The 27,924-nt window shown below is 50.1% G+C and overlaps 1 protein-coding gene and 1 long non-coding RNA gene across 2 annotated transcripts in view; one reads left to right on the top strand and one right to left on the bottom strand.

Annotated features, from left to right (window-relative positions):
• CDH4 (cadherin 4) overlaps nt 1–27,924 on the top strand; it is a 693,168-nt gene that overhangs the window by 103,508 nt on the left and 561,736 nt on the right. The window lies entirely within an intron of this gene.
• Nucleotides 20,933–27,110, bottom strand: LOC126929084 (uncharacterized). Its single transcript, XR_007717071.1, has 3 exons — nt 27,000–27,110; nt 22,958–23,152; nt 20,933–21,686 (listed from the first exon to the last, which is right to left on the bottom strand). It is a non-coding gene; the product is annotated as an uncharacterized LOC126929084 (long non-coding RNA).

Below are 27,924 nucleotides of genomic sequence, written 5' to 3'. Positions count from 1 at the left end.
CCTGGGGCAGAGCAAACATTTCATAAATATTGATTGAATGAAAGCTAAATAAACCATAGGCTTCCCACCACCTCCCTCCCAGTTTTTCTTGATGTCAAAATGAGGAAAATTTAAACATCAGCATTTTTCTGCTAATTAGTAAAACCTAAAATCCAGCCCCTTGTAAATAGATACGCCTGTATTTTACACAGAGAGGGCCAAATGCAAGGCCCTTCCCTGGTTTTCTGTTGCAAACCTCACATTTGTCTTGCAAACACATTTGCCTGTTTTTGAAGGCTGGGTGCTGGAAGCTTCAGGCAACAGTGATCTCGGCCGGGGTCTCAGACACTAATTCCCATCCAGGGAACAATCACATTAATGCAGGGGGAAGGAGAGGAGGCCTTCATGAGCCACAGAAACCGTTCCCTCCACAGGGAAACGTGGTGCGGCATGCTCACCGTCAGTTTCAGCCCAGGATGGTGTTGGGGTTCACTCTGTGGTGCACCGTTTGGGTTCCAGAGCACCTCAAATGAGAACAGGGGTCTCTAATCAGAGTATGCCACAACATTCATGTCCTTACGCTTGTCAGAGGGTCAGGTTGGAAAGCTGGAATGTCGAGAGAGCCAGGCGGAGTTTCCCAGAATCAGCCACAAAGACACATGCCTGCATTTCACTCCCTGGCAGCCTGAGCTCATTAACGCAAGGGAAGTTTCTGAGTTGGTGACTTCTCATCTTGGCTTTCTTTTAATAAAGAAACAATGAACTCACACGTCACCACGGAAAGCCCCTCTTAAACCCAGCGAGGTATTTACTGTGTGTCGTTGGCTCACTTCCCTAGGAGTTTGGGGGTGGGGGGTGGATTACGAGGTCACTCATTTGTCAGCTACGCCGACCCTGAATTCTGTGGCCATGCGCCTGTGTGTGTGCTCCCCACCTTCCCAGTCCTGGGAGAACCTGCGGTGAGAGGCCACAGAGGACTGGGCACCAGGCTCCCCTGGGAGCACCACCGTGAGGCTTCCCACTTCCCTAGCACGCAGGCCGCCTGGACAGGAGATGGCTCCTTCCCACGGCCCCCGCGTGGCAGGTTTGAAGGGCACAGGAGTCTGGGCTGAGTCTTTGCTGTGTCCCACGAGGTGATACATGAAGCAGGTGCTCTGTGTCCCGGCCTGGCAACCCCTTGGAGCCTGTCTTTGGGGACAAGGACTTAGCATCACCATCTCCTCTCCCACATCCTCCCTTTTTCAGCTTTAGCAAGAAAGGCAGAGAGGAAGGGACCAAACCTAAAGGCTGCATTCTGCATGAACTACTCCCATCTAAGTCTGCAGCATGTCCTGATGAAAGCCAGGCTGCGGGGGAGAGAAAAGAGAGACAGAGGCTTCACCCCAGCGAGATGGCACTTTAAAGAGAGAGGCCTCGCCAGGCGCGGTGGCTCAAGCCTGTAATCCCAGCACTTTGGGAGGCCGAGACGGGTGGATCACGAGGTCAGGAGATCGAGACCATCCTGGCTGACACAGTGAAACCCCGTCTCTACTAAAAAATACAAAAAAAAAACTAGCCGGGCGTGGTGGCGGGCGCCTGTGGTCCCTGCTACTTGGGAGGCTGAGGCAGGAGAATGGCATGAACCCGGGAGGCGGAGCTTGCAGTGAGCTGAGATCCAGCCACTGCACTCCAGCCTGGGCGACGGAGCGAGACTCCGTCTCAAAAAAAAAAAAAAAAAAAGAGAGAGAGAGAGGCCTCAGAAAGAGTTCATTGAGTAATCAGCCATAATAAACTCAGATAAGGCGACAGATGAAACAAATCTTCCTGGAAGGGAAGTGATTGGAGAACAGGATGGAGAACAGGATGGAGAACAGGACGGAGAACAGGATGGAGAACAGGATGGAGAACAGGACTGTCTGGAAGGAATAGTGGATCATAACCAAAAGCTGAAATCTAGAGCTTGTGGTGAGACCCTGGTTCCAAACAGAAGCAAACTGCCACGCCCAGTTTTCTCTTCTCATTGAACCCAAATTTAACCAGAATCACTAAAATCCAGGAAAGGGGTCGGGCGCAGTGGCTCACACCTATAATCCCAGACTTTGGGAGGCTGAGGTGGGCAGATCACGAGGTCAGGAGATCAAGACCATCCTGGCTAACACGGTGAAACCCCATCTCTACTAAAACTACAAAAATTAGCCAGGCGTGGTGGTGGGCACATGTTAGCTACTCAGGAGGCTGAGGCAGGAGAATGGTGTGAGCCGAGATTCCACCACTGCACTCCAGCCTGGGCAACAGAGCGAGACTCCATCTCAAAAAAATAGAATAGAATGGAATAGAATAGAATAGAATAGAATAGAATAGAATAGAATAGAATAGAACAATCCAGGGGAGGCTGCCTTTGAGACAGTGTCTCCATGAATAGAATAGAATAGAATAGAATAGAATAGAATAGAATAGAATAGAATAGAATAGAATAGAATAGAGTAGAATAGAATAATCCAGGGGAGGCTGCCTCTGAGACGATGTCTCCACATGCTTGGCATCTGAGGAAGGGAGATTTGTCACATGAGCTCATAGGTTTGTCAGGCAGAGCCAGAGAAACTGAACTATGTCCTGGGTATGCAGATCTGTGCTGGGCACAGCCAGAAGCTGTCAGACAATGAACAAGTGTGTTCCTTACCCCTGAGGGTCTTTCAGGGGGATGAAGGATACAAGATGAGACGTGGGGGAGGCCCAAGAAGTAGAAGAGATGCCCACTGGGGCTGGCGTGTGCCCTCAGAGCAGGGCAGAAGAACATTGGAGAGAGCCGCGGTCAGGATCCTGGGTTTGTGTCTCAGGCATGAGCCCCCGCTTCCATCAGCCATGCATTCCTGGACAGTTGGCATCTGTTGGTAGTAGCTGTGAGCCAGGTGGAGGGCTCCATCTGGTGCTGCAGAGGTGAGACCCTCTTACCTAGGAGCAGGGGACCACAGGAGTCCTGCTGTCGGTACACTGTGAAGAGCAAAGTGACGGAGACGCACTCAGGATGTCACCACCAAGTCCAGCCCGGGAACATGTGGCAATGGAGGGAAGTCAGAAGGCCCCAGATATTCCTTACGGTTCCGCTCTGAACCTGATACTGGAGGCCATGGGTCATGGGGGTTTCTGAACTTAACACAGAATGGAAAAGAAAACTGTAAAGAATCTGTCAAAAGCAGCCAGAATGATGAGAGGCATACCAACTCAATTCTAGAAGGACCAACTCAATTCTAGAAGGACCAACGCAATTCTAGAAGGACCAACGCAATTCTAGAAGGACCAACTCAATTCTAGAAGGACCAACGCAATTCTAGAAGGACCAACGCAATTCTGGAAGGACCGACGCAATTCTGGAAGGACCGACGCAATTCTGGAAGGACCGACGCAATTCTGGAAGGACTGACGCAATTCTGGAAGGACCGACGCAATTCTGGAAGGACCGACGCAATTCTGGAAGGACCGACGCAATTCTAGAAGGACCGACTCAATTCTAGAAGGACCGACTCAATTCTAGAAGGACCGACGCAATTCTAGAAGGACCGACTCAATTCTAGAAGGACCGACTCAATTCTAGAAGGACCAACTCAATTCTAGAAGGGAGGCTCTGGTAAATCAGGGCTGTATACTTGTGAACTGATGGTTTTAACCCCATCCATCAAACAAAAAGAATACGGACTGGTTATTCCCATTTCCACAGAGGGGCAAACAAAAGGAACAGCATGAAAACGTAGCAGGAGGATTCAAGTTCTGTTCTTAGGAGAGGAGACAGGAGACTCAGGGAAAAGCAGGCAAGAGACGTGGCCAGGGTCATAGAGTTGCGAAGGGAGTGATGTGGAGACTGACTTAGCCGGGGACCCTGGGGTGACTCTCAGGCTGAGACTGAGAGGGAAGGAGCCCTGAGGGTTGCCCTTTCCGGCAACATGGAGCTCGGAACTCTCCCGTTGCTCTGGAGGGGGTACCCTGCTAGGGTTTCTGGGGTGGGCCCTCCTTTGCCAAGAGACGTGCACACATGGATCTTATGTGGGTGGCAGTGGGGGAGGAGGAGGAGGTATTATTTCTTAGCTTTCATGATCACATGTGTCAAGAAAGAGAAGGGAGAACTTGTGGAAATGGGCAGATTAGAGAAGCACTTGGCAAGTTGATGAGTATTTGTAAATCACTCCCAGGTGTGATTTTCCAGGGGATGAGGAGGGGGATACAGCTGCAGTGATCAAAGCAGACAACCAGACACTTTCCTTGGGCCTCTTTCTTCTAATCTGCAGAGCATCTGTCTACTGGCTTTGGTTCCAAAAAGGAAGATGCTCCCATTTTAACTTTGGTTTCCGACAGTCGTGCGTGAAGGAGCCCAGCCTGACTCCTTCCTTGAACAGACATCCGCTGAGCAGCAGGTGACAGAACCAACCCAAGCTTGGGGTCTGAGAAGGAAGAGCTGGAGCCCGAGTCAGGAAAGTGGTGCAGGCGTGAAGCCAGGGCAATGGGGCTTTCATCAGTCTGTGCTTGGGCGTAGGGAGGAGGTGCCGTGGTGCAGAACCCGGGGTGCCTGCCTGCAAGAAGGCCAGCCCAGCACTTGGCTTTCTCTCACGCCCAAGTACTGTTCCAGGCCCAGGGGATCCTGTGCACAGCAAGTGAGCCAGGCATCTGCCATCCCGGATCCCACGCTCCCCGAGAGGGGACCAGCAAGTGTCTCGCCCAGTTGGAGCAGCTTGGAGAGCAGTGGGTGCTGGTGAAGAAGATGCAGAGGGCTGCGTGTCCCTTAGCCAGCACGGTCGGTGAAGACCTTTGTGAACAGGAAACATTTGGGCTGAGACTTGAGAAGCAAGAAAGAGCCAGGAAGGCAATGATGAGGGAGAAGAAAGGTGTGGGTGGGGGCACAGCAAGTGCAAAGACTGGCAGGGGGGGGACATGCTTGCTGCATTTGGCTGTGTGGGCCTTGGGGAGGGGTTTGGGGTTTGGGGTCAATGGAAGCCACAGAGCATTCAGCAGGGAAGGGGACAGCGGAGACATGGCCTAGGACAGCATAGGGGAGAGCAGAGACGACGTGGCCTAGGACAGCGTAGTGGAAGTGAAGGGAAGTGCTGAGATTCAGCGGGTCAGGATGGGGGAACAAAGGGGACTTAAGGTGAAGACACATCACAATCCTGATGACCTCCGGGGCCACCAGCACCCCTGACTGGATGGGTGGGGGGCAGTCCCCGAGACAGGGGCACCTGAGACAGCATTAGGGAAGGAAGGATGTGGTGGGAGGATCATGCGTTCTGTGTTGCGTCAGAGGAGATGAGATCAAATAACGGCAAGTAGAAGGGTCCAGCAATGTGTGTCATTGGTCCAACAGGGTCTGAGTCCAAAGATGCCATTCCTAACTTTTCAAGAATGTGAACGGGTAGGCTTTTTACGAAGCTCCCCACCACCTGCGTCCTGTGCCCTTGTGCCGTGTCACATGTGAACTGTGTGTCCTGGAGTGAGTTGAAGAGTGGCTCTGGACTCTGGGGTTCCCATCTGTGAGGACAGTGAGTTCCTTCCAGCTCTGGCATCATCTCATTCTAGTGAGCTGAACCTGCTGCATCCGAGCCTTAGAATTGTGTCTGGGTTCCAGGTTCCAGGACAGCCGCTGGCAGGTTTAGAGGCTGAGCACTGGACCGAGGGCCTGATGCACATGTGTGAGCTGGCCATTTTCTCATCTTCCCATCCATTTGTTCTTTAACCCATTCATTCATTTATCCAGAATTAGACAGGCATGCAGCACCAGAGCCCAAGTTTCAGGGCTGTGGTAACAGGTTTCAGGCAGCTCATGGCTTCCCCGTTGGTGGCCAACCAGCCGCAGTTGGAAGGAGGGCAAGCGTCTTGTGGGAAGAGGTGGTCTCCGCTGAAGCACGGTTCTGCTGGACAAAGGCTGTAGTCTTTGCAGTCCTCCAGGGCTGGAGACTCAACCATGAAGAGATGTTCCTGAGTTTCACTTTGAATTCATTCCTAGCAGTTCTCTGCGGTCCTGGGAGGTCATTCTAAGATGAGGTTCCTGTCTTGGCTTAGAGTTTGGTCAAGGTAGACCCTATGACTATTTGGGAGATGATCCCAAGAAACGTAAGGAGGGAGGCTGGGGAAGAAAGACAGTATAGGAAGAAAACCATAAAAACAGCATATTAACGGGGTCATAGCCCTGGACAACTGGAGCCTGGGCCCTTTGCAGACCCTCCAGAGACCACACAGAACACACTGCGGACAACGAGAGAGCAGGGCCCATTGACCCCACCCACCCCATCGCTGGCAGAGAGCCGCGCCTGGGCTACTCACTGGGGCAGATCCAGTCTGCCCAAGCCCTGACTGAGTAAATGTGCAGGTCCTCAGGGAGGGGAGTGTGTGCTGAAGTGGCCACCAGAGCTGTCGGTTCCCCCAGGCCAGGGTGGGGCAGGGCTCTGGGGCTCCCTGAGATCACATTTCCTAACACACCTGAGGGTTGTCTTCCGTTAAATGCTCGCTCTGTGCTAAACACATTCCCGAGCTGAAGCACAGCTGTAAACAAGGCTGACACAAGAGACAGTCAGTAAATAAGTGGACGAATGAGTAAACAGCAGAGCTCCAGCTAATTATAAGTGAAGCCAATTAAAGAGAACAAAGGAGAAAGTAAGAAAGTGCTCAAATAGTGGTGGGAATGTGATAAAAGAAAGCCACAGAAGCCAACTTGAAGGGGCTCCCATGGACCCAACCTTCAGCAGCTTGAAGGGGCTCCCACGGACCCAACTTTGAGCATCAGAAACAAACAATGACAGTTGTAGATCATAACCTCCAGAATAAATAAGAGCCCTGAGTCCACACTGACATAAATAGAGGAGAAAGGAGGAACAGCACTTTCTTGTGGCAAAATGTCAACTAATCAATGAGAAGGGAATCATGGAATGAGAAAGTCACCATTTGACAAGCATCATAACAATGACTGATTCAGGCCAGACGCCTCTGTAGATGCTGAAACTAGTGAGTGAAAGTCTGAGGACGAGTACAGGATGTATATTATACATTGCCTGGAAATGCCTTTCTCCAGATTTTGTTTGTTTGTTTGTTTGAGATGGAATCTTGCTCTGTCGCCCAGGCTGGAGTGCAATGGCACACTCTTGGCTCACTGCAACCTCCGCCTACCGGATTCAAGCAATTCTCCTTCCTCAGCCTCCTGAGTAGCTGGAATTACAGGTGCCTACCACCACGCCAGGCTAACTTTTGTATTTTTAGTAAAGACAGGGTTTCACCATGTTGGTCAGGCTAGTCTCAAAGTCCTGACCTCATGATCCGCCCACCTCGGCCTCCCAAAGTGCTGGGATTACAGGCGTGAGCCACCGCGCCTGGCCTCTCCAGACTCTTAATGATTACAATGGGAAAAATAAATGGTAACTTTCCACTGGAGAAATGGCGCATACCTCCTTGCTGTGCTCTGAGTGTGTTTATATCTCCCCAAAATTCCTGTGTTGAAATCCTTACCTCCAAGGTGGAACATTCGGGAAGTGATTTGACCATGAGAGTGGAGCCTCAGGAATGGGATCAGTGCACTTAGAAAAGAGGTTCCGGAGGGAACCTGCACCTCATCCACCAGGTGAAGACACAGCAGAAAGGCACAGTCTGCGAACCAGGAAGCAGCCTGCACCAGACACTGAATCTGCAGGCACCTTGATCTTGGACTTCCCAGCCTCCAGAACAACGAACAATAAATTGCTGTTGTTTATAAGTCACCCAAGGTATGGTAATTTTTTTTTTTTTTGAGACAGAGTCTTACTGTGTCACCCAGGCTCACTGCAACCTCCACCTCCTGGGTTCAAGTGATTCTCCTGCCTTAGCCTCCCAAGTAGCTGGGATTAGAGGCATGTGCCACCATGCCAGGCTAATTTTTGTATTTTTAGTAGATAGGGAGTTTCACCATGTTGCCCAGGCTGGTCTTGAACTCCTGGCCTCAAGTGATCTGCCTGCCTTGGACTCCCAAAGTGCTGAGATTACAGGTGTGAGCCACGGTACCCGGCTGGGATGGTATTTTGTTATAGCAACCCAAAAGGACTAAAAACCCCTTAATGAAGTAACCAAAGTTAATATCACTGGTAATTGAACAAATCAGTATCATTGATTCTTGACACAATCCACTGAGAAGGACGCAGCATCATTTTTGTGATATCCCTGAAAATCCCGAATCTAATCATGAGAAAACGACAGATAAACCCAAAATGAGGAACATTCTGTAGTTCGTAGCCTACTATCTTCAAAAATGCCATTTTCATGAAACATACGGACTGATTAAAGTCCAGATTAAAGAAAACTCCTGTCGAAACAGCAGCTGAACCCCTGGCCCAGGATTGTCTTTTGTTAAAAGACATTGTTAGGCTGGGCACGGTGGCTCACGCCTGTAATCCCAGCACTTTGGGAGGCTGAGGCAGGCAGATCATGAGCTCAGGAGTTTGAGACCAGCCTGGCCAACGTAGTGAAACTCCCTCTCTACTAAAAATATAAAAATTAGCCAGGTGTGGTGGCATGTACCTGTAGTTCCAGCTACTCAAGAGGCTGATGTGGGAGAATTGCTTGAACTCGGGAGGTGGAGGTTGCAGCGAGCCAAGACCATACCATTGCACTCCAGCCTGGGTGACAGAGTGAGACTGTCTTAAAAAAAAAAAAAAAAAGACATTGTTGGGGCAATAAGCGGAATGTGGGTTGGGTCTGTAGATTAGAAGATGGCATTGCATCTTGCTATGTGTACTGTGCATACGTAAGAAGATGCCCGTGTTTTTAGAAGAGGCACATGGAAGGATGTATTAGAGATGAACCCAGTGGGGTTCACAAAATCTACATGAAGGAATTACAGGAATTATTTGTCCTCTTCATGCAACTTTCTGTAAATCTAAAATTCTATTAAAATCAAAGTTAAAAACAACCAAAAAAAAAAAAAAAAAAAGTCAGCAACGTCAAATGGAAGGGGAAGGGGCCCTGGGGGCTCTTCAGACAGGGGGTCACAGAAGACCCCTGCAGAGGTGCCTTTTGAGTCACGAAAGAGGAGAAGGTGCCCGACCACACGAAGATCAGAGCGAACAGAGTGAGGCGCCCTCCGTGGGGAGGACTTTCCAGAGTCCTGGGGACGTAAAGGCGGGCATCCTGGGGAAAGGAGAGGTGGGCAGCATGGCCCATAGGGCCTTGTAGACCCCGGGATAGGAGCGGGCTTTTATTCGGGTCTTCCGGGACCTCCTGGGAAGGTTTCTAAGCCGCGCAGGGCCCCAGCCTGGCCTGCAGGGGCTGCATCCTGTGTCTACTGCTGGTCAGAGAACTGACTGGAGTTGGGGGAAGGGAGGCCCTGCTTTTAGCCAGGTGGCGGCTGGTGGAGGCCTGCCCCGAGGGTGGGTGGCCCTGGGAAGGTGTGCGTAGGGAGGGGCCAGGTCAAGGAGGGCCCTGTTCTTTCACGCTGAGCTCCTGGCTGGCCCTGGGGGTGGCTGTTGCCTGTGAAGGTAGAGTGCTGGGTGGGACCTCTCTGTGCCTTCAAGGAGCTCACGGCTCTGGGATCAGTGCAGAGGAGGGTGGTACAGGCGATGTACAGGAGAGGAGCTGGGTGGTCCCTGGGCCTGGCCTGGGCCTGCAGGGGCTTTGCACCCTTCACCACGGCCTCCTCCCTCAGTCTGTGGCCTCCTCCCTCTCCCCAGTGCCGCTGAGTGAGTGGCGGTCACTATTCCCACCAAGCCCAGGGATTTCCCCCTCTACAGACAGAGAGTATCAGTTGCTTCTAAGGATTAAACTGGAAAAGGATTCAAGCCGGCACTGCGAGGAAGGGCTTTTGACATGCCTGCATTAAGGGAAGACATATCATTCCAGTGAGCATTTAAATACTGATTACATCTTTTGCTTTGTAAATAACTCAATGGTAAATTTTTACAATATTGTTTTTACAGAGACTAGAATGAGAAGGCAATTTTTCTCCCCTGTCACTTGGATATTAAGCTTTTTAATGAGAGTACACAAATGACTATATAAAACTTGGGATGGTGAGAGCGGAGTTGGGACTTAACGCGAAATTAAAGTTGTGCAGGCTCCAGCTCACTGATGAACGAGCCTCCTGTCATTGCGAGGAGCGAACGGTGCCGGCTCTTTGTCCTTTCTCCCTCCCTTTTCCCCCGTGCCATTTGTCCTCCCGAGGAACCACAGTGCTCTGGGCAGGGGTCGCTTGGAGAGGCTTCCTGGGAACGGGGTGGGAGCAGCCTGGGGGATTTTTTATTTGGGAGCATGCCTACTTTTTAATTGGCCTTGGTGTTAATGAATGGATTCGTTCTGTTTGGAGCGAGCAGGCTGGGCGCTGGAGCGTGTAATCTGATTGCAGCCGGGCGCTCGGAGCCCTGCAGAAGGCTCTAGAGTGGCTGGGACTGGTTTGGCCCCGGACTGTGCAGTGCTGGTGGTGATGGGGCCAGGAGGGTAGGAAGTGGGGAGAGGTGGGCACCTGCAGGATGGAGGCCATCAGGCCCGTTTTGCCCTCTTGCAGTGGTCCCCAGGCAGACCCCCTTCGGGCTCTGAGGCCAGGGATGGATAAAGGGGACCCTTCCTGGGGCAGTCTTTGGTGTCCAGTGGATATTGAATATCTCAATACACAGGACTTGTCCCCGCAGGTAAGAAGCGGGAGACACTGCGGACGTGTTTTCACTCTGGCAGCTCTCAGTGCCGTCGGGAAAAGCCTTCAACTAGACGTCATATAGGTGGACCATCTGGTTATTCCCCAGACACCTCATTTTTCTTCCTGTGGTTTCTCAGCTTTTCAGTTCATTCCGCATTTGAATAATCCCTTCCCCAAGAGCGCCAGGCAGGCCTCCGCTGCAGGCCCCGAGCCCCCACCAAGGCCTGTGTGTGTTACCAGCTTCATGGCTCAGTCCTGGCATCTGGAGGACCCAGGCCATGGGACTCCTGTCGGGACCTTAACACACACAGAGCAGCCCTGGGCTGGGCCACATGGAAGGCAAAGGCGTGAGTCCAGAATGGCAGTGTGCTGGTGCACATCTTGAAGGCAGATTTTGAACCTGAAATATTTTCCTGCAGTGATGTAAACCTGCACTCGCACCCTCCGTCCTTCGCCCCTGGCCAAGTGTTTGTGACTGTCATTTGGGCTCCACGTACCAAGCCCAGTCTCGTGGAGATGACTCAGAGTGAGGTTTAATGGGGTCATGGGCAGGCAGCTTGTGTTTGGAAACATGTGTGCATTCCAGGGTTACGGGACTCTCTTTAAGTGAATCTCCACAATGTGGAATTTGCGTCCATGTTTGGATTCCATACTTTTGTTCCACATTTGTCACCCAGGTCTCTCCCTCCTGGGATAGATGAGAAGCCGTTCTCTGCCAGGTGTTTTGGCCCCAGCGTGAAGCATGTGACCTGTGTGGATGCCCCCTCTGCCCCCGAAAGCCAAACGCCGTGTCTTCCTCATGCCTGTCCCTTGGTTGTGGCTTAGCTCCTGTTGGGAAGTCACATAGCGGTGACCTGGCCCGTGTGTCTGTCCCACGCAGACACAGAGGCAGCCGCAATGGGACCAGGCACCCAGCCTCCTGCCCAGTGTTTACATCGGAAGGAAACAGCGCACTCCTGTGTCGACCCGCACACACGTCACCGCCTTCTCCGTGCAGCTCCGCCCTGCCCAGCAGCGGTACCGCGGACTCTTCTGCCTGCGGCCCGCGTGACTCTATTTGCGGACCCACCTCAGGGGCCTGACAGGGACTAAGTAGCGCAGACTCATCTGTCAATAAAGGGCGACATCCAGGAACAGCCGGAGCCCTGCTGGACCTCTGGATCGCTCCTGGGTCACCCAAAAACTGTGGTGGACTTGGGTGGCTGCAAAGAGTTTGGTCCCCCTGACATGGCTCCTGTTCTTGGTTACCCTGAGATCCAGACCTGGAGCCAACCCTCCCCTAGCCCCCACCCACGTGCCGGCCAGGTCTCAGTTTTGCCGCAGATGAGGAGCAAAGCCTCCCAGGTTTCTGTCCACATTGGAGGGATGGCCGACTCCTAGTAGCAGGACACACTTACCAAGCTAGACTATTTTTTTCCACACCTACAGGGAAGGCTAAAAGGCATCCTGGAGGTTTCCAGGAACGAGATTCATAGGGCGGAGGCTTCAGCACAGGCAGCAGGTGTGGACGCGCAGCCCCGGCCCCATGCCCTCCGCGTCCTCACATGCATTTCACACAAGACTTCGGATTTTTTTTTTTTTCATTTAGACGTTAACACTTTTATAAAAAGTACTTTTCATAAAAATCCTGATTCCTAGCTAATTTTCTAGATAGTTGGAGGACTTGGCTTCCGGGGCCAACATTGCTGTGGTGCCCCATGGCTGGCTTAGGGCAGCAGCTGTCCCTTAACTGAGCACATCCTCTATGCGGCCAACACTCCCACCTAGGTGTGTGCCCTGCTGGCCCCCCGTAACCTGGAACAACGCCCTGTGTCCCGTGCCCCGGGCTGTCAGGACTAGGCAGCTCCTCTCGGTGAGGGCTGAGGGCGTTGGGGCCCAGCACAGTTCCCAGCTCCGAACAACGCCCTGTGTCCTGTGCCCCGGGCTGCCAGCACTAGGCAGCTCCTCTCAGTGAGGGCTGAGGGCGTTGGGACCCAGCACAGGCCTTAGCTCCGGGGAGAGCCAGGGATCCTCGAGCAGGAGGGCTTGCACCCCTTGAGTGAAATGGGCTATGCCCTTTAGCCACTCATTCTGCATTGTTGGAGGCTGATTCAAAGGCCCTTTTATTGTTCTAAAAACAGCAATGATATTCTTTGTTCTTTGAAGATAATGTGCTGGATGTTCTCCCATTACATTTCTCATAATGAACGTCGTCCTAGGGCTGGCAGGACCATTTGGACTTAATGGAGAAAACGTAGCAGACAAAGCTGTAGAAATTCCACCGTCCCAGCAAAACAGGATTAGAACCCGGGGAATATGAGTTCCGATTACCAGACTTACACCTGAGTTGCCAGGTGACCTGGGGCTGATTGTGTGGGATATTTGGGGCTGTTTTGTCCACTCAGGAATCACAATCACACGCCTTCCCCTCTGGGTGCCATGCAGGTTGGCTGTAGAATGGATTGGAAAGCGATTCGAACACATCCAGGGCAACATAAATGCTAAGCGTGACTTCTTAAATGCACAGCGGCTTGAAGAACTAGACATATGTGGGTGTCTGTGTAAACTCTGGACTGAGTCACATTAAACAGATGGATACACCTGTTGTCTTCAGAAAGTGACGGGGATGGGGCAGGTGTGGAACTTGTGGAGCAGTGGTGTTCTCTGGAGGTGGGGTGTGGCTGGCTGTGCGCACGGTGGGTGTGGAGGGTTCAGCGATACAGAGCCCACGGGGCTCCTGCGTGATGGTGGCAGAGCATGGACCCCAAGCTTTTAAACATCCATCAAGCACTGTCACGGACCTGGCACTGAGCTTGGGGCTTGTAGGTTGGCAGTAGCACCTGTAGGTTGGCAGTAGTTCCCTGAGGAGCTCGCCGTCTGAAAGGGGAGAAGCATGTGGGAAAGGTGAGTTCTGTGCAGCATGATGTGCAGGAGATGCGTGAGGTTGGACCAGGGGCCACCCCCATGCACAGGACTCAGGGAAGGCTTTGCAGAGAAGGTGATGATCCGGGGGAAAGGTGCAGTTTGAGGATGACTAGGGCACCCTATCTTGGCAGCGTGACATGTCATGGCATCCCTGGGAGTTACCTGGGGGTCCCAAGAGGGTCTGGGAGGGGTGACTCTGCTTGCCGACTGCCCGAGCTCAGGTCCTGGTGCTCCACTCACTTCCCCTGTGGCCTCGGGCAAGTTATTTAAGGTACCTGGACCAGTTTCCTCAGCTGTGAGATGGGATGACCGTAGTACCGATCTCACACAGTTGTCACTGGTGTAAACCAAAAATAAAGTTCTAAGCACCCCCCAAACCATCCGAATGGACTTTCTCTTAGGCTAGGCCTCTCTAGAATTAACCTGAAAGATCAGTTCAAGGCCTTGAGTGGGATTCGGACATGCCTCCAGGGCTCTCTAGAGTTAAATCTGAAAGATCAGTTCAGGCCATGACAGGAAGTGGGGGTCCGACATGCCTCATGATACCTCTCTGGCATTAACATCAACACAGACCTTAAGTCTGATAAGAAACAGTTCTGACCTATTTCCTGGGAAGCGTGCTGCCTGGAGGCTGCATCTGCATGATACAACTTCAGTCTCCACAACCTTTTATTGCAACTCAGACATTCCTTTCTACTGATAACTCTTTCAACCAACTGCCAATTAGAAAATGTTTAAATCTACCTATAACCCGGAAGCACCCTCCTCCTTCAAGTTGTGCCATGCTTCTGGACCAAACTAATGTCTTTCTTAAAGGTATTTGATTGTAGTTTCATGTCTCCCTAAAACGTATAAAACCAAGCTGCACCCCAACCACACTGGGCACATGTTCTCATGATCTTCTGAGGGCTGTGTCACGAGCCAGGGTCACTTATATTTGGCTCAGAATAAATCTCTTCAAATATTTTACAGAGTTTGACTCTTTTTGTCAACACAGGAGTGATGCTTAGAAGAGTTCATGGTACCTACTAAATGCTTGGTAATGTTGGGTGATGGTAGCAGTGCTGATGGTAGTGATGGTGGTAGTGACCGTGGGGAGGTGGTGATAAATGTGGTGGTTGTGCTGATTGTGATAGTTGGATTGTGGTGATGATGGTGATGATGGTGGAGGTGGTAGTGGTGGTGGTGGTGGTGGTGGTCATAGCACTGGAAGTGATGGTGTGGTTTGTTGATGGTAGTGTGATTGTCTTGGTGGTGGTGATGATGGTGTGGTTTGTTGATGATAGTGTGATGGTCTTGGTGGTAGTGATGATGGTGGTGCTGGTGGTGGTCATAGCACTGGTGGTGATGGTATGGTTTGTTGATGGTAGTGTGATGGTGTTGGCGGTGGTGATAATGGTGTGGTTTGTTTATGGTAGTATGATGGTCTTGGTGGTGGTGATGGTGTGGTTTGTTGATGGTAGTGTGATGGTCTTGGTGGTGGTGATGGTGTGGTTTATTGATGGTAGTGTAATGGTCTTGGTGCTGGTGATGGTGTGGTTTATTGATGGCAGTGTGATGGTCTTGATGCTGGTGGTGGTGATGGTATGGTTTGTTGATGGTAGTGTGATGGTCTTGGTGGTGATAATGATGTGGTTTTTTTATGGTAGTGTGATTGTCTTGGTGGTAGTGGTGATGGTGTGGTTGGTTGATGGTAGTGTAATGGTGTTGTTGGTGGTGGTGGTGTCGTTTGTTGATGGTAGTGTGATGATCTTGGTGCTGGTGGTGGTGATGATGTGGTTTGTTGATAATAGTGTGATGGTCGTGGTGGTGATGGTGTGGTTTGTTGATGGTAGTGTGATGGTCTTGGTGCTGGTGGTGGTGTTGGTGATGGTGTGGTTTGTTGATGGTAGTATGATGGTCTTGGTGGTGGTGGTGTGGTTTGTTGATGGTAGTGTGATGGTCTTGGTGCTGATCGTGATGGTGTGGTTTGTTGATGGTAGTGTGATGGTCTTGGTGCCAGTGGTGATGGTGTGGTTTGTTGATGGTAGTTTGATGGTCTTGGTGCCAGTGGTGATGGTGTGGTTTGTTGATGGTAGTTTGATGGTCTTGGTGCCAGTGGTGATGGTGTGGTTTGTTGATGGTAGTATGATGGTCTTGGTGGTGCTGGTGTGGTTTGTTGATGGTAGTGGGATGGTCTTGGTGCTGGTGGTGATGGTGTGGTTTGTTGATGGTAGTGTGATGGTCTTGGTGGTGGTGGTGTGGTTCGTTGATAGTAGTGTGATGGTCTTGGTGCTGGTGGTGATGGTGTGGTTTGTTGATGGTAGTGTATGGTCTTGGTGTTGGTGGTGATGATGGTGTGGTTTGTTGACGGTTGTGTGATGTTCTTGGTGGTGGTGGTGTGGTTTGTTGATAGTAGTGTGATGGTCTTGGTGCTGGTGGTGATGGTGTGGTTTGTTGATGGTAGTGTATGGTCTTGGTGTTGGTGGTGATGATGATGTGGTTTGTTAATGGTAGTGTGATAGTCTTGGTGGTGATGGTGGTGTGGTTTGTTGATAGTAGTGTGATGGTCTTGGTGCTGGTGGTGATGGTGTGGTTTGTTGATAGTAGTTATGGTCTTGGTGTTGGTGGTGATGATGGTGTGGTTTGTTGATGGTAGTGTATGGTCTTGGTGGTGGTGGTGGTGTGGTTTGTTGATGGTAGTGTGATAGTCTTGGTGGTGGTGATGGTGTGGTTTGTTGATGGTAGTGTGATGGTCTTTGTGCTAGTGGTGATGGTGTGGTTTGTTGATGGTAGTGTGATGGTCTTGATGCTGGTGGGGATGGTGTGATTTGTTGATGGTAGTGTGATGGTCTTGGTGGTGGTGGTGGTAATGGTGTGGTTTGTTGATAGTGTGATGGTCTTGGTGCTGGTGGGGATGGTGTGGTTTGTTGATGGCAGTGTGATGGTCTTGGTGCCAGTGGTGATGGTGTGGTTTGTTGATGGTAGTGTGATGGTCTTGGTGGTGGTGATGAAGGTGGTGCCAGTAGTAAATGTGCTCAAGATGGTGATGGTGTTGCTGATGATTGTGTGGGTGTGGGGGGGTGGTGCCCATGCCAGTGGTGGCATTTGTGGCATCGATAGTGGTAGTGGTGGTGGTGATGTGCTTTTTCTCTGCCCTACTGGTGCTGATGAAAGGAGCATAGAACCCCTGAGACCAGCCACAAAAGTGCCCGGCTTTCTGCTGTGTGGGATGTGCGTGTCGCTGGGAAAGATTCCAGGGGAAGGAGGGCAGGAGGAGCCGGAACCGTCTTGGAGAAAGCCAGGCTCTGGCCTGGCCTGGGAAGGGAGACGGTGAGACAGGTTCCTCAAGTTAGAGAAATGAAAATGGCACAGAAGTGGGGCAGGGGAACCTGGAGCAGGGACTGAGAGGGACATGGTGAGGAGGCTGGGGTGGAGGTGTGGGCTTGGGACGTTCTAATGCTGGACGGGCTCTTACTCCAGGTGGAGTTCAGATCAGCCATGGGGGAAAGGCTGGTCTGGGGCCATGATGCATCTTCCTATGCATTCTCCCCCATGGAGTGTGGTTGGAGTGGTTCCCTCCTGTGGATCCTTCTGTGTGGCTGCCCCTGTTCTTCCCATCTGTCTCAGCACAGACCCCCAGGCAAGCCCTAGAAGGTGGGTGCTCACATTCCCATGCTACTGATGAGGGACAAAGCTCAGAGACACAGGTGAATGGCAGGCGGCCAGTATTATTGGCAGCAGGAGACACCACCTACACCACCTCTCCTCCCTGGCACTTCCCTGTGGCAAATGCCCTGATCTGACAGCCTTCCTAGGTGGTTCTGACACCGATGGGCACAGTTCCTGAGTCGAAAGCCTGCTTGGCATGTCTTTGGGGCCAACTCTTTCATCGCAACCAGTGAGCGCTAGTTAGGCAAGCTGGAGGCTGTAGGATGATCAAAATACAAACGTGCATCCACCACCAACACATGAGGGCGGCTGCTGTCCTTCAAGTCTGCGTTGCCAAGGTAACTGGGGATTTGGAAGGGACAGCCAAGTGACATATTTTGCAAGCAGGGCTCTGCAGTTATTGAAGCTCAATCTAAAACGGAGGAGCCTTGGAGTTTTCAGAAGTGGCGTGGAGACGCGGGGGGCTCCGGCGAGGGGGAGCAGCCCTGTGGCACTTTGTCACAGCATCATTTAGATGACACAGCCCGGGACTCCTGGGCCCTGATGAATCCAAAGGGTCCCCATTCCATGTCTAAGTGTCCATCGGACGGTTGAGTTGTGTGGTCCAGGGCTCTGCCGGCCCCGTCTCCTGGTTGTCCCGTTTCCTTCATCCTCTCTCCACCTCCCTGGTGCCTTTCCTGAGTGCAGAACCCTCCAGCACCAAGACATCCCCATGTGCACTTGTGTAAGGAGGAGTCTGTGGTTACGGTGACCTTCAAGTGTCCTTGTGAAGTGAAACAAAACCACTGCATAGTGCTTTTCTGTAGTCAACGAGTCGCTTTAGCTTTCAAACAACTGTAGTGTCTTTAACTTTATCTGAAGAACGTGAACCAGATCCCCAGAAAGAACGTCTCTTTCAAAACCAGAAGTCTCAGGATGTTAATGTGTCATAACCACTGGCTCCAAGCCATCCTTCAGTGCTGTGTAGAGGGTACATTCCCTCTGTTCCCCATCTGGACTCCTTAGGGTGGTCCGCTGGCCTGTGCCTGGTCCTCAGAAGGCCGGAGGCCTGTGTCCTCTGTAGCAGAAAGGAGATCAATGCAGCCCTGCCAATTAATGGGGAATTAGTTCACACATCCCTTCATGTCCCATGATGTTGACTCACTTGATCTGGATAAATGATTTAGGAAAAATGGTTCTGAAGACTTCATTGGGAGGCTGGGCGTGGTGGCTCACACCTTTAATTCCAACACTTTTTGAGGCCGAGGTGGGTGATCACTTGAGCCCAGAAGTTCAAGACCAGCCTAGACAGCATGGCAAGACCCCCATCTCTCCAAAAAATACAAAAGTAAACTGGGCATGGTGGTGCACGCCTGTAGCCCCAACTACTCAGCAGGCTGAGGCTGGAGGGCTGCTTGAGCCCAGGAGGTTGAGTCTGCAGTGAGCCATGATCATGCCACTGCATGGCAGCCAGGGGGAGAGAGCAAAACTCTCTGTTTCAAAAAAAAAAAAAAAAAAAAAAAAAAATTGGGATATAGTTTTCTTCCCTTCAAAACTTTGAAAGTATAGTATGTGAGGTTTCTGGGGCTGCTGTCACCAATTAGCACAAAGTGGACGGCTTAAAACAACAGAAATGTGCTGTCTCACAGTTCTGGAAAAATCTGAAATCTAAAATCAAGGTGTGGGCAGGACCGTGCTTGCTCCCTCCCTGGGCTTCTCCAGCTCCTGCTGGCTCCGGCTTTCCCTGGCTTGTGACCACATCACTCTAGTCTCTGTCTCAGTCTTCCCGCGGCCTTCTCCTCTCATCTGTGCGTCTCACTTTGTGTCTTTCATAGGGATACCTGTCATTGGGTTTAGGGCCCAATCAGATAATCCAGAATGATTTCTTTATCTCAAAATTACTAATCACATCTGCTTGTCAATACCGTTTCTCCAAGTAAAATGACATTATAGGTTCCAGGGATTGACATGGATGTATTTTGGCCATCAGACAACTCACTCCATGTAGAAGGATGCTTTAGCATAATTTTTTAAAACTTTTTTTTGGAAGTATTTCTAGATTCACGGGGAAGTTGCAAAGATAGCCCAGAAAGTTCCCTTCAGTTGATGTCCTAATGGTAGCCTTCCATGGACTGCAGGTGATGTCATCACAGCCAAGACATCGACATCAGTCCCGTCCACGGATATTAAGCATCCATTTTTTACTGAGGGCTCAGCTGTAACTCAGAGAGACCCTCCCTTCTTTGCTGTTTGACTTTAAGCAAGTTTGCAACCATTCTGAGCCTAAGGTTTCTGTTTTCCACCTATGCAAAAGGGAGCGTGAGAATGCTGGGTAGGTGGTTGGGAAAATTAAATGAAACTGTATGAATGAAACCGGGGCACGTAGCCTGCCTGACAAGTGGTAAGTGTAATTCCTCTTAACGGACTAACACCAGGGTGTGGAAACGTAACCCATTTCAAGATCTGTTCCTCGGAAGGGTCTGAAGACGAGATAGAGGATGGACGTGGTTTTGGAGTGAGTGCCTTGGCCGTGGGGCGCTGGGCCTCGGTGGGGTCTTGGGAATGCTCTGCTCTCACAGTCACTAATGGGGCAGCAGCGGCGTGGAGTCGCCTTAATTGACAGACAGCCACGCAGAGTCATCCTGTACTTCTCACTGTAGACACCAAGCAGGATGAAATAGTTAGAGCCGTGACTTTTACAGTTACTGAAGTTAATCCAACATCCGAATCTGTGTGGGGAAATCTGAAGGTCATTAAGAAAATTCAGATCCTCATCTTCCCAAGCCAGCGGCTGCAGGGAGGTGGTCTGTGGAGCTTTTGGTCTTTAAATCCTCTGCCCCACCCCCATTGTCCAGCCTAACCATCTCACTTCTGAAATCCACAAATGAAGGGGAGGGAGGTTTTTGAAATGCTTCATTTAAATGCACTGATTCGACAAAGAATTTTTCTAAGGAGCAGTAGAAAAATTGCCAGGACATTCTTTCCTGTTCCCACGGTTTAACCAACTCTGCTCAAGGCTCCTGTGCTCAAATGTTCTTTGTTTAAATTCCCACTGCAAGTTTTCGAGGTGAAGTGTCAACTCCAGGAATGTTAAACAAAAAGAAAAATGACTCAAAAATAGGTAGCATTGCTTAGAGCGGAGACACATCACTCAAATAAGATATCGGCCTGTCACTGGCCTTTGTTTAAATGGAGAGTTATGCAGATAAGGATTGTGTAGATAATTTTGTTGCAGACTTTTTTATTACAAAGACTAATTTGATATTGTCCTGGGAAGCTGTCCCTTTGAATATTCAACAAAAGCAAGGATGCATAGGGAGAGATGGTGTTGAGTGTATTATTTTGCATAATTTATGCTCAGTGACAGCCACTGCCTGCTTCACTTCATCAGACATTTAGGGGGAGACTGCTCGATGCTTCAAATCTCATTAAGCTATTTATTCATTGTAATGAATGATTTTAATGTACCGCATTAAGGTTATGCCACACTGAACTGTTAAAAAAATCCATCTTACTGTATACATTTTAATGTTTGCAGCTAAATTAATACCTTTATGACTGCCTCAATGGTTGAATGGACACCGTTTGCAGATAAATCACACTTCACACTCGTCCTTGTTTTACCCAGTTCTGGGCCACAACCTGATAGAGTTGTGATCATCCCTTTGTATCCATATCCGTGGACAGAGAGATGAGTGATCCGGTTTGCGTGAACTCTGATAATTCACAGGTTTTCGCCTCGACAGCACTCCCACCAACAACACCATCCTCCAAACCCCCCTCTGCCCCTCCCACCAGTTTCCACCCCTGCCTCGATCCATCAAGATGTTAGCAAGTTGCAATGATGAGAAGATAGTATCTTTCAGGAGGATGGAAGGCAGTTCTCATAAAAAGCTGTCATTCACAAACTCAGACCCACTGTCACACGATATGCATTTTAAAGACCATATGAACTGTTAAATGGCTCAATATGGCAGCCCGCATGGTTGTTACAACTTGGAGATCTTTCACGACGCTTAAAGAGGGTGTGGGGCTTATTGCAGCTTCGGCAAACGGAAGGTTTGAGGTTCTACAAAGAAATATGTCATCTGTGCTCTGTTGTATCCAAATTATTTCTCCTGCACTCTGCTCAAGATGTCATCAGAAATACTCACCCTTAGCAGGGGAAGATGTGGGAAAATTTAGATGATATAAAAATACTGGAGTATCATCCTTTATAATCTAGCAAATATTTGAAAACTACAAGTTACGCCGCAGGACATAGTCCCTGTCTGAATTCGGCAGATGGAAATTCAGAGTGTTATTTTGCAAGGGAAGGTTAGCTGGTCATAGGATGGCACCTTTTAAATTTGGGGGAAGGAAGAGAGACCAGCTCCCCTAGCCTGTGTGGAGTAGTGATCTCGAATGAGGCTTGGGGTGCCTGCGCTCCCTAATGCGTCTTCCAAAGAAGGTGCCAAGTGTCCTGCCTTGAAAGGTCACCAGGATGTTTGTGATTGGATCTTCATAGCAGTTGCTGCTTATTTCTATAGATGATACCACCAGGGCCCAATCAGGGACTCAAGTTCTGAAATGTAAGGGAGAATAAGTTCTTCGGGAGAAGGTAAGTACAGAAAATCATAGACAGCTATTTTGGGCTTGTCTCAGCCTGTGCGGAAATAATTAGTTCATTGCACATAACCTAGCGGTTTATGATAAACAAAAACATCCACTTAGCAAGGAGATTTTTTTTTCCCGTTTTCAAAGAGGATAAATGAACCGAGGAAAGAACATGTGACCCTGTCTTCATCCCTATGTGCCTTCTCCCTTCCCAGGATGCCTCGAAGCTCAACAAAGACTGCACATGCTACGATGGAACGCTGCTCTAAAGCCGCAGGGCAGTCCGCAGAATGTCCCCCGTTCGAAGATTTGAGCCACCAGTTAACCCACCCACCTAAGGAATATCAATTACTCACTTTCCCACCCCAATTTGGCCTTTGTATAATCTACTACCAGAGAAACACTTTAATCACATGACACCTTTCAGAAAACTATTTAAAAAGATCACTGTTGGCCATGCGTAGTGGCTCACACTTGTAATCCTAGCACTTTGAGAGGCTGAGGTGGGTGGATCACCTGAGGTCAGGAGTTCGAGACCAGCGTGGCCAACATGGTGAAACCCAGTCTCTACTACAAATACAAAAAAATTAGCCAGGCACGGTGGCAGGCACCTGTAATCCCAGCTACTCAGGAAGCTGAGGCAGGAGAATTGTTTGAACCCAGGAGGCAGAGGTTGTAGTGAGCCGAGACCATGCCGCTGCACTCCAGCCTGGACAACAAGAATAAAACTCTGTCTCAAAAATAAAAATAAAATAAATTAAAAATAAAAAGATCACTGTTCTGAGCAGAAATGTCTAATGGAAAGGATACCTGATACCTGTGGCATCATGTTTCATTTAACTAGAGGCTTAAACGTAAAAATAAGAAATGAGAACTACAAACAAAGCTTACTTGATGCTCATTGACTGCCTGGCCGCCTAATGGAATGCTCAAACGCAGCAGCTCTAACTTATTACGGAAAGGTGGGTGGTGTGAGGTAGGGGTCGTTTCATCAGGATGAAGGGTGAGAGATCCTTATGCCAAGAGGAAAGGCAGGTGAACACGCACACAATGAATATGCACATGGAAGACCCTGGCATGGGAGACCCCTGGGAGTGGACCTGCCGTGAGCAGGTGTTCCTGGTGTCTCTGTTGTGGGCCCTCCTGAAAAGGCAGAGGAAGTGACACCTTCTGTTGGCTTCCCAGGGCTGTTGTGACAAATTACTACAAACCAGGGGACTTAAAACCACAGGGACTTACCTTCTCACAGTTCTGGAGACCAGAAGTCTGAAATGTAGGTGCGAGCAGGGCCATGTTCCTTCTGAAGCTTCAGGAGAGGCCCCTGCCTCACCTCTTCCAGCCTTGGGTGGCTGCGTCATTCCAGGCTATGCCTCTGTCTTTACGTGGCTCTCCTCAGGTGCACCTCCATGGACTTCTCCCTTCTTGAGAGGTCACCTGTCATCAGAAATGCTCAGTGCCAGGGCGTTAGAGCCCACCCTAAGTCCAGAATGATCTCATCCCAGGATCCTTAATGTCATTACATCTGCAAAGACCATTTTTCCAAATAAGCTCACATTTCCAGGTAACCAGGGTTAGGATATAGACATGTTTTTTTGCAGGGGGGAGGACACAAGTCCGTTGCTACAGAGCAAAAAAACCAATCAGTGTGTATCATGATGGGGGAATGTATTAGTCACGGTTCTCTAGAGGGACAGAACTAATGGAATATATATAATATGTAAACTCATATATGTATATATATGAGTTTATTAAGAATTAACTCACACAATCACAAGCTCCCACAATAGGCCATATGCAGGCTGAGAAGCAAGGAGAGCCAGTTCGAGTCCCAAAACTGAAGCACTTGGAGTCTGATGTTCAAGGGCAGGAAGCATCCAGCACGGGAGAAAGATGAAGGCTGAGAGGCTAAGCCAGTTTCTCTCTTCACATTTTTCTGCCTGCTTATATTTTAGCTGTGCTGGCAGCTGATTAAATGGTGCCTACCCAGACTGAGGGTGGGTCTGTCTTTACCAACGCATTGACTTAAATGTTAATCTCCCTTGGCAACACCCTCACAGACACAGCCAGGATCAATACTTGGTATCCTTCAATCCAACCAGATTGACACCCAGTATTAACCATCACAGGAAGGGATATTGGGAATCACACCAGGAGGAACCATGAGTGTAAAGACAGGGTCTCCCCACAGAGCATAGAACCCAGGTCAGCCCCAACTGAGACTAGCACCAGTGGGGGTGCTAAAGAGCTGGCCTCTTACTCAGGCCCTGGCAGGACAGAGAAAGGCCGTGCTTTCACAGTGTGGTCAGGCATTTACTGTGCTGCTGTCCATCTGGAAGCTGGTGATCTGGATGTGTGGTTTGTCCTGCAAACCAGTCTTTTCTGAACATCCGCCCCAATGTGTCAACACTTCTCATCCCGCCCACTGCGTCTTCTACCCTTTTCTTTCTAATCCCTTAGTCTCTCTCTACCACATTCTAAACAATTTCTTCTGACCTGCCTTCCAGTTCACCAATTCTCTCATCAGCAAGGTCAGCTCAGCTACTAATCCTACCCATTAAGTTTTAAATTATAAATTCTGAATTTTTCACTTCTGGGGGTTCTCTTTTGTTAACTTTCAGCTTCTTTTTTTATACTTTTCTGTTCTCTGCAGTTATTTTCTGGGTCATTAAATCTCTTTAAACATAATAAGTATAGGTATTTCAGACTCCAAGTCTGATCCCTCACAGGCCTGATGTTTGCAGTTCTGATTTTATTGTCTGAGGTTTCTACTTGTTCTAGCTCATAGTGTAGTCATATCTAACTCTGAGCTACTCGTTTGCCGTGGGATATCACTGGTGAGAATCTTCCTACAAAGAGGATGTGTGTCTCTAGAGAGGTTTTGCATTGGCCATTGCCAGGCCCTAGGGGCATTGTCAGTTTGGAACTGCTTTAAACTGAGTTTGAACTTGGGGTTCTACCAGCACCACTTAGGTGTGGTGAATGTGGCCTCCATCCTCTCCGAACAGTACTCCTACCCCTCTGCTCCACTGAGCCACCTTCCCTAAAGCCTCTGGAAGTGGCAGGAGGGGGACTAGGGTTTAACCTTATACGGAAGATGTGCGCTTTGAAGTGGCAGCGTTCTGCAGTCTGTCCCCTATAAGACCATCCACCTGAATGGGCCCCAGGCTTTGTCTTCTTTCCCCATAACCAACCCCTTCCCTTCCCTTCCAAGACCATGAGATGAACACTCAGATCAGGAGTTTGGCAAATCCCCTGGACAAGAACAGCTGAATTCATTGTGCCAACGACCAAATCCCTACCCGCCCTTGGATGGTGGTCTCACGAACTCTTGAACTCTTCCTGTCTGTGTGGCTCGTCTTAGCCTTAATGCAACATGTTCAGCTGTCCCCGCCTGCGCTGGTTCAAATTCCTGCCCTACCGTATTGCCAAACGCGTGACTGGCCTCCTTTGCAGGGACTGGTTCCTGCTCTCCTGCCTCCTCTCCCGTTATCTTCTGTTGCTGTCCACGCTGTATCCAGGCTGGCTGTAGCTTCTCCACACGCCAGGTTCCCAGGCTCAGGATCATCACAGATGCCTTTTCCACCAACAGGAATCACTATCTTCTCTTCGTGGGGGAAGCCGTACTCCCATCTTGCCCACCTTTAAACTTTAGCGTAGATGTCATTTACTCAAAGAGCCCCCGAGTGCCCAGGCCTCCTGTTCGCCTTGATCTCTGCACTTGGCATTTGCTATGTAGATTGCAGCTGCAGTTAAAGCATCATGTGGGTAAGGATTTAATGCCTGGCACCAGACTGGAGCTGTGCTGCAGGAGGTCAGGAGCCACGGTTGTCCTAGCACATGGGGACGCCCATGGATGTTTCTCCCGTGGCTCTGTGCTTAGCTGTGCAGCTGTCGGCCAGGAGCAGACCCCTATCTTGAAGCCTGAGCTGTCTGAGTAGTGGTGATCGTGTGTGGGGTTGAAGTTGACCCCCCTGTCTCACTGTTCACCTTTCCTGAAGAGTGGACCGTGTACCACTGCCGTTCGTTGCTGATGAGGGCTTCGGCCCCTGTGGGTGCCCCTCCTTGAGCTGCAGTCGTGTGGTGCCTGGCCTAAAACTCCTGGAAGGAAAAAACCTCTCAGTCTCCTCCAAAGGCATGGCCTCCCCGATGCTGACAGTGCTGCCCAGGACAACACTCAGCAATCCGTGACACCCTCCTCTAGACAGGAGACATTGGATAAGTAGATTCTCACCTCCCAGCCACGTCTGTCTAGGTCACCTTCTTACTCACCAGTTGTTCCACTCTGCCTTCCCTCAGCCGTCCCTGCGGAGGCCCTGGCATGCGCTGAACTCATGCCATGAGCTGTTTCCTTCTGGTGGAATGATGAGGGGGGCACGGCTTTGAGGTCTTTGATGGGAAGATGGAGGTGGTTTGGCACCGTGAGGTTAGAGAGGCTGGGTTACCCGGCTCTGCCCGTCCTGGAGAGCTGCACACCACAAGGTCAGAGAGGCTGGGTTACCTGACTCTGCCCTTCCTGGAGAGCTGCACATGGATTCTTTTATCTCTGAAATGTGCTATGTCCCCATGAGGGTGATGGTGTCTTCTTGTGGGATTGTTTTAGGGTTAAGCAAGAGAGTATTGCCAAACACTCAGCACAGTGCCCAGCACACCATCGGGTAAACCGTTGCTGTCCTCCATATTTTGTGCCTTCAGGAAACAGAGAGAGGTGACCCTGCAGGTCCCAAAGGTGCTTCCTGAGAGAGGTCAAAGTTGGACCTGAAGGGTGAGGCAGGTGTGCCCGAGGCCCGGAAGAGGAGGTGTCAGGACCGGCCTCAAGACCACACTCCTAGTCCATACATGTGGATATGTGAGCTGACCATGGGAGGAACTCCCCCGAGCTCTGTTACCAATTTTGAGATGAGTTTACATTACTAGGTTGGATTCTTTTTATATTTTGCAATTTTGTTTAAAAATTGTAAAAATAAAATATATTCACAATTAGAAGAAAGGAAAATCCTGCAGTTTAGGATGCTGGAAGGTAAAAGATACTCATCTCTCCTCTGACCCACTATTGTGACACACATACACACACACAGACACATGCAGACACACAAACCCACACACAGATCCATATATACACACATACAGCCACACAAACACACAGAGGCACACGTATAGCCACAGAAACAGAAACAGCCACACAAACATACACACAGACACACACACAGACAAAGATACACACACATTTAACCACCCAAATACACACAGACAAAAAGATATACACAGACACACAAACACATACTGATGTCCTGTTTGAGTCTGTGCTCAGATACATAATTAATCATCACAGTGGCTCGTGGCTCAATCTTGTCATTGGTCCACGCAAGCCTCTCTTTTATTAATGTGTTTTTAATGACTCCACCGTGAACTGCAGTGAGAGCGCCAGACAAGCCCACACCCGCCCGTGGCCCTGCCCCTTCCTCCTGGCTCTTTCCCCACCCCACCCTCCTCTGGCCCCGCCCCAGGTCTCCACCCCCCAGATTCACTGTCTCTGTTCCCTGCTTTGCTTTCTAATGCAGTTTCATCATATCTGTGTGTTTAGCTGAAAGGTATCTCTATTTTTGGTTTGGGCTGTTTAAATAGTAATAAATGGGTATATATAATTAGAGGGCACTTACAGTTTACATTCATTGTTGATAAGATTTATAAAGCAAACATTTTGGCCACCATATAGTATACCACTGTTTGAACTCCACAGTTTACCATCCTGCAGTGTGGAGAGGGCAGGGCTGGCTCTGCTTCTTTGCAGTTAGAATGTGTGTTGTCTGCATTTCTGCAGGCTCCCAGGCAAGGGCTGTGCAGCTGTCGGCCAGGAGCAGAGCCCTGCCTTGAAGCCTGAGCTGTCTGAGTGGTGGTGGGTGGGGGCTGGGGGGTGTGGGGTTAACCCTGTCTCACTTTTCCCCTTTCCTGGAAGGGTAGACCGTATGTATACCACTGCCCTTCGTCGGCTCCAAAGTGGGGTCCCAATTTCTGCCCCTACAGCCACAGCTGCGCTGTGCAGCGAGCCACTTCCTCTCCCAGAAGTGGTCATGTCATACTTGGAAGCCTGTGCCCTCGAAGGGGTGCAAGATGACACTGTGACCCTTCTTCGATTTGCGTCTTCCTGATGGCACATTAGGTTTCACATCCCCTTATAGGCTCCACTGGCCGTGAGTGTTCCCTGTGAT

The sequence above is a fragment of the Macaca thibetana genome, chromosome 10 (assembly GCF_024542745.1).
Source record: "Macaca thibetana thibetana isolate TM-01 chromosome 10, ASM2454274v1, whole genome shotgun sequence".
Classification (NCBI taxonomy): domain Eukaryota; kingdom Metazoa; phylum Chordata; class Mammalia; order Primates; family Cercopithecidae; genus Macaca; species Macaca thibetana.
The sequence above is the reverse complement of the archived record's forward strand: the minus strand, read 5'-3'. Positions and strand labels throughout refer to the sequence as shown.